The following is a 7,777-nucleotide window of genomic DNA, read 5'->3' on the forward strand; positions in this document are numbered from 1 at the left end:
TAACTACAGGACATATAACTACGAAAAAATTGCCTATTAGTGCAGCCCGTGCCAAAAAACAAATAAACACTGTACAGTCCAAAATTTTCGCGAAGAAACTTTAAATTTTAATGTCAATAATAGTGTGAATCAGCTCAATCAGTTTAATGTTCCCGCAAGCAACACACGATAGTTAAATAAACGTTTATTTTTGGTTTACACCTGGTGTACGTTTTCGGTTGAACTTCAGCCATAAATATCGGATAAAATGTCCGCGGGATATACGCTGAGGTATTTAATGCTCGTTTACGTTACTCACGTTTAAGAAAAAAGTTTATTATATGTTAATATTATACAATTATTATTTTATAAATGTTTAACTTTTAAGTATTGTATGTAGTAAATTATTTAAAGACGACTACAAAATATATGTAATATTTTTTTAAATGTAAATATTAGGCTTTCACTAAATGATCTCTTTAAATTATCATATATAAACAACTTTTTATACAGCAAAAATATAACTAGTTAAACACTATATTTTCTTATGAATTGTGTCTTTTACTTTGCCATCTTTTATTATTTCATGTACAGCTTTCCAGCATTTACATCTTCAATTTTCTTGACCTGAACGAATGCAGACTATACCGGCAACCTATTGATAAGCTGTATCTCTTTAGGAATTATACATTTTAAATGATTAATTATATTAGAAATGATTACAAAAATATTCTTTATTATCCTCAAAGAGACCAACATAAAAAATTAACGAAAACAAAGAAAATACAAAGTCGCGATCTCCCAATATATAATCACAGGCTACACGTGTTTCGCTCTAGCTAAAGCATCATCAGGCCTTTAAAAGCCATACACAAACTTTACACTACATATACTTTTGTAGTGTACATTGTAGTGTGAAGTTCATACCTCCACACAAATATTTATCGTCTAATATAAAAAAAGTGAATTCTTTGTGTTACCACAAAAATATAGAGTCATTAGCGAAAACTTAGCATAAACGGATCTCTAACTACGCAAAAAGCTACCCTTAGACTAATATATAGGGAGGATAAACTCTAGGGGTTATTTCTAAATACCTTCGTTTACTACAATTTTTACACGAGACGGTAAAGTGTACTTTAGATGCAAAAATTGGGAAAATTGGAGGCAACTTTATGATAACTTGTAGACAAGTCATTACCGAGCAAATCATTAGTCATTTTCTCTCTCTAAGCATTCATCTTTACTGTTTATCTTATTCTTTGATCACTCTAAAGTGATTGACTATGTTCTCCACTAGACTTTACTTGAAGATATGTCTGATTGTCATGTTAATGATGTTCGTGAGTAACTGACCAACTCAGTTAACTCTTCTTAACAATGTAACCTCTGATGGGCCCTAGTTAATCTTTGAACTCTAGGGATCAGTTGAAGGTATATTTCTTTTCCTTTTGATTCATATTAATAACATACACTAATTTTATTTACTGGTAACAGAACATTTGCCTTAAGGGATTGAGATCAGGAGGCAGTAAAGATACACCTTTTTTAGGTTAGAATTCAGAAGCTTTGCTAGATGGACAAAGTAGCAAGAATTTATTAGAACTAGATAGCATATAAGACTATAAATCATACCGTCTTAAGGAATATTAAATAAGTCAACTCTAAAGTAAAACAGCTATAAACTGCATTTTATACGCGGTTTATCTTTAAATCCATAAATGTAAATTTTCTAAAATAATAAGAAATTCTTAGCCGGCCAGATTTCCAAAGTAAAACTTAAGCTCTAATTTAAATTTACCTAACTGGAAATAGTTCCTCGAATTAGCTTCATTTAGGGGAAATTTTTGCCGACTAAGTCATTAATTCTCAGTTTGTAAAATCAAATTGAATTTTGCGCGCTTGAAAATCAATAAGGGTTTCATTATTAAAGTTTTCTTTTAAAATGCGAACACAACGATCTTTCAATGACAAAAAAAAAAGTTAGGTCTACGATTTGCAATTTAAAAAACGTTTCTTGAATTCCGACTTATCCGATTATTGATTATTAAAATTATTCCAAAAAGTATATTTTTTAATGTTTCTATAAATAAAGATATCTGAGTATAAAAAGCTTTTTGCTCAAATTTTGGGAAAATGGATAGTAGGAATTACATTTATTAATAAACACTTATGATAACATAATGGGACTCCTGAAAATCATTATTATACATGACGTAAAAATTATTAAAACATTTAAAAAAATTAATTAAATAAATAATAAAAGAAAAGAAAAAACCGCACAATTCAATATAAAAAAGGACATACTGCTTTTTCTGCAATGATAAACCAAAAAATTGGACTGTGTAAAAATAAAATAAACATTCCATTATAGTAAACCAAATCCACAAATGCCCAATAAAATATTTAATTTTTAATTTATTTTAGATCATTTTCAATATTCTCTATAAAATACATAAAATAAATTAAATGACACTTTAAAATTTAAGTCATTTAAACAAATTATTGCAACTAAATTACAAGCAATCCATACGTGCAAAATCCAAAGAAGGTTTAATTCATTTCTATAATATAATGGACAAAAATAATTTTAACAGTCAAATTCTGGTTGTATACTTATCTCGTTTGGGATGTATGTCTAACTTTCGTATGTAGACCCTTATTATTGTAAAGAAAATCACAAATGTTATAAAAATTATAGTATTCTGATGTTAAGTATATTGTGTTTTTTTTTTTAAATATTACTTTTAAAATATAATTTTGTTCTACACTCAAAGGTTCGAGTGAGTTTACCTACGGACCACCCCACATAATATTAGCATATTATAAAACAGGTTTAGCTGAAGCCTTTTAGATGAATATAAGTAGTCTTTTGTTTATAAATTTATGAGCTAGAAGTTTTACAAGCCAAGGAGAAGACTAACCTTCTCAACAGGATAACCATATCAACTATGACATCTAAGTAATTCTAATTGTTAGCTGTTCTTGTCAACTGTTAAGACTTAAAAATAGATCTATTAAGATTAGTAAGAGAAAAAAGATTTCATTACGATTTAGTAAGAAGGGATGCAATGTATTTTGATTTGCCTATATTAAATTAAGGGTTAGTTTGTGCATGTCTAGCGAGTCCTTTACTCTTTCAATACCCAGTTCTGCTTTAGTTTTTACTCTTTCCCAACTATCATCGGTAAATACCAAAGCTGTGTTGTATTCATATGATATAATTAGGTCTTATTTTTTTTTTGTTCACTAATGAATTGATATATATGGCGAATAGGAGCGAGCCCAAAACAGTGGCCTGCGGGAAGCTTCAATGGATCGTTAGAGTTATTCAAAATATTACGTTTAACACAGTGCTCCTCATTGCATAGTACTCAAGCACCTTCAGCAGTTTTTTATGAGGCACAAAGCCTTTGCAGGATCTTAGAAATTTGTTGCGGATTTAAAGATGTACGAGATCTTAATAACTTAAATTGGCGTTGTTCAAGTTTTCTTGTACAAAATATGATCTGTCTACAACTTGGAAGCTACTGTAGCTCTTGTAGAGAGTGTCCCATTTTGGGTACTTTTGCCGGGTATCTCCGTTACTTTTAACGTTAACGGGATGCGGTTTTTCGACACTGCTACTTTTTCGTTAAACTAAAGATGCTTGTTCGGTAAAAAGACAAGACAATAAAAGATGCTAAACATGATAGTTTTTAAAATACAGGGTATTTTTGAAAATGTTGTATTTTAGGACCCTTGTCGCATATACTTATCCTTTAACTTATAGATATAGATATAAGAGAATACTCCAAAACTGATTTTTTGTATATTTTAATAGTAGGCCATGAATAACAATAATAAACAATGGATAATCATATATACAAACCAAGAATTAGATAACTAGCAAATAGGTATCTTTTATAAGAGCATTTTCTAATTATTTAGGAGTTTTTTTATAACGATGGAATGTTCTTATTTAAAATTTAACTGCAAGTTTTTAAATGCTTGTTTTTATTAGATAATGAATTTGCGTACAATTTTTTTGTTATTAACCTGGAAATGAGAAGAGGTATAAGAAACAATAAAAAATAAGCATATTTTTTTTATTATTGGTTACTTAATTGAAGCTTATGTGCTGCTGTAATTAGGCCTAATAAAGATGAGCAAAATATATATTTTTTTTTAGTTGCCGTATATCTTGAAGTAGTCAAACCTATTTGCTTTCAAAGATAACATAATTATTTTACTTTTGGGAATTGGTTTGATCAAATTTAGTTAAAGATTGTGAGCTAGAAGTAATGCGTGGTGGATAAATAGGTCAATTGCTAAAGAAAACTATTTGTTTCCAGCCAACGTTTCGAGTTGTACTATTTTAATTTAACGAGAGAGAACTACGACTCCGATAAATGTTTTTGCTTTTTCTTTCCCCTTTTTGAAACTTCATGTCATGAATACCTAAATGTTAACTTATATTTTTTATTACTTTCTTATTAAATATTGATAAACATCATTTTTTTCTATCTAATATAAAGCCCTATAGATTAATTTAATATAATTTGAAACGTTACGTTGGGTAAAAGCAAATAGGTTTCTCAGCAATTTACTCATCAAACATCACTTCTAATAATTATTTTAATCTGAGTGGACTAATACTACCTGGCTGTTTTCTGGAATATAATCAAACATAATCTCTAAAAACCATTAAAATATTATTTTTCCTTTTTAAAATATACGACTTTTTAGAATAATTCAATAAAATAATAATCTACCTGGAAAAATCTTTACCAAACTAATATTCAGACTTTCAAGCCTTATTTGCAGGTATACAAGTCTAGATTTAGATTTGTTAGTGTTAATTATTTTATATTTTTGTTTGTTTTGGTGTAATGATTTTTATTTTAAAATAGGAGTTTTGTCACAAATGAGTCACATACTATAAATAAACACTTCAAAAAACGAAAAAAAAAAAACAGTTAAAATATCCAGTTTTTCTTTTTTGACTATAAAATGTTCGCGTTTTGTTATGGGTTTTTATTGATAATTTAACTACTATAAAGTTTCTTAAGCAATACCAAAAAAAGGAATCTTCCATTTTTGAAAATTATGTTCCTTTACATATTTTTTAAAACATATACTCTGATTTATAAATTGATAAGTAGTTGAATTTAGTTACCAATTTTACAGTTTCGTTTTGTTTGGGTATATGCTTTTTGTGATAATAAAAAATAGCATTGTGGTATGAGTGGAAAATGACTATAATAAAAAGCGTATTTTTTTTTAAATTATTGTCTTGTTAAACAATGAATTTGCATATAAATTCTTTATTTCAATATAATTTAATTTAAAAATGGAAATGAATAACCAATAAACAAGCATAATTTTTTTTAATATTGGTTATTTAATTGATACTCATGTGCTACGTAAAAACTGTTTGCAATCGACCAACAAGGACTATTATATAATTTATTTATTATCTACTTTAACGGTAGTACTATTTTTCGTTTCTATAAATGTACATGAAATATACTTATAATTAGAATAGCATATCAGAAAGAGAACCGTATATTATGTCAATATACTCTTCTCTTTAGTTTGGTGTAGAACGTAATGTATTAAGATCATTCCATGATAACCTGATAATGATGTTGAAAGTCTGTACACCAATAAGCGAATTTAAAACTAAAACTTTCAAAAGACAAAACTTTCTCGACTCGGTCACAAAGTTATCTATACTAACCGAGTTTCTTAGAGAAATTCTGTATGGGTAAATAAGAATGGCTGAACGTAAATGTAAATCAGTCTTTAGTAACGTCTATTAGGCAGGGTTAATTGTCCGGTAAATTGAACAGAATGATATTAGGGAACGGTTAATTTAACGTAACTGTATCCAAGGATTAATTAGTTCACCTGTAAACCACTTTCAGCTATTCTAGTACTAGCTTTGTTTTGATTTCCATTAGCGTTGCTACAACTCAGAGGTTTCGTAAGCAAATTTTGGAATATTGCGTTCATTCAAAGAATGGTTTGGTAAAGTATTACTATATAAAATTAATTAATTACCGTATCTATACATATATACATATACTAATCAAATATACTAATTTGAATGAGATTTCCTTTTAGAATAGGTTTGGAAATGTTTCAATACAACGATACCAGGAATTAAAATTTTACAATTTATTCTTAGACCATTCCTTATTATAAGAGTAATTTTTTTTTAATATTTGTCCTACTTTCACCTGAGAATTAAGAATTATGTCATGGTATTTTTTTCAAGTACGTCCTAAATAAACCATGATCTATAAAGAATGTCGTACTAATAAATTGTAGCAAAAAAATCCAAAAATATAAGAAAATAGAAAGTGTAAGTTAAGAAACAAGAAAATAATTACACCTTAAGCAGAAAAAAGTGATAAGTCTACTAATATTGATAGTAGGAAATCAATATTTACTAAAAAATTATTGCAGGAACTCACTTATGGAGGAGAGAATTTTGCTTGATTTTTAATGAAAATTAAAAATTTATTATTTTAAGTATTTAAAAAAATAAAAGGAGAAAATTAAGAAACAAGAAAATATTTACAAAGTAAAAGGAAAATTTGAATAAATTTGAAAATATTATTAGTAAAGTATCGCTTCGGATATTTTTGAAAAAACTAAAGGCGCACGTTTAATCATACTTTAATCAAGAAAGAAAATTCAGGAAAAATTAAATGCAAGATTTTTTAAAAGAAAAACTGGTATATCTAATTTTTCAGTAGAGGATTTTCCAAAACTTGCTTTAGGTAAAAAAAAATATAAAACGAATTCGAAAAACAAAGGAAAAGGAAAGAATTAAGAAACAAGAAAATAATGACAAGTAACATTTAAAGAGAAAAAATGAGATTAATCTTGAAATATTAATAATAAGATATTGCTTTGGTTATTTCAGAATAATTTGGTATATGTACATATAAAAAAATTTCTATATTAGAAAAATATCCAAAATGACCATGAAACATTTTTGGCAAACAAATTAATTAAATCAATACAAATAAGAAAATAAAAAGACAAAATTAAGAAACAAGAAAATAATTAGACTTTAAAGAAGAAAAATAGATAAACCTGGTAATATAATAAGATATTTTTAAAATAAATCAAGATTCAACTAATAGATACTTAATGATTATAAAAGGAAATTCAGAAATAAAAAGTTGATTACAAGAAATAATTTTTAAAGAGAAATCGGTATCCAACATACATAGAAAGAAGATTTTAAAGATGTTTAAAAAATTACTAATGGAATATATTTTAAAAGAAAAAAATTTAATCAATTCAAGAAAAGTAATAATTAGGTATTGTCTTGGGTATTTTTAAATAATTTAGCATAAAGATATTAATATACTTTGATAAAAAACAAAAATTTACGAACCAGACTATTTATTTAGCAACGATCCTTAGGGAAAAATCCCTTTTTTTGTGTTTTTATTATAAAAAATAAATTATGACAAATTACCAAACAAAAAGAAAAAACTAAGAAATAAGAAAATTACTAAAACTAACAACTTAACAGGAAAACTATAGTAAATCTGAAAAAATTATTCAGAAAGTATCACTCTGGCTTTTTGCGAATTATTAAGGACAAAATAAAAAAAATATACATTTATATAACAACAATTATGCTATAAAGCAAAATTTTTTTAGTCATATTAATTAAATCTGTAAAATTCGAAAGGAAGAAAATAAATTTTGCCAGAAAGCGTATTTAAAAAAAAAATCAGTTGTAAAAAATTCCGGTATCTATTGTTATAAAGATAAAGCAAACCGTAAAGAA

At 26.7% G+C, this 7,777-nt stretch overlaps 1 protein-coding gene across 3 annotated transcripts in view; it reads right to left on the reverse strand.

Annotated features, from left to right (window-relative positions):
- LOC126748647 (uncharacterized) overlaps positions 1-7,777 on the reverse strand; it is a 207,929-nt gene that overhangs the window by 114,967 nt on the left and 85,185 nt on the right. The gene's annotated exons all lie outside the window — the stretch shown is intronic.

Source organism: Anthonomus grandis, chromosome 1 (assembly GCF_022605725.1).
Source record: "Anthonomus grandis grandis chromosome 1, icAntGran1.3, whole genome shotgun sequence".
NCBI classification, from domain to species: Eukaryota; Metazoa; Arthropoda; class Insecta; order Coleoptera; family Curculionidae; genus Anthonomus; species Anthonomus grandis.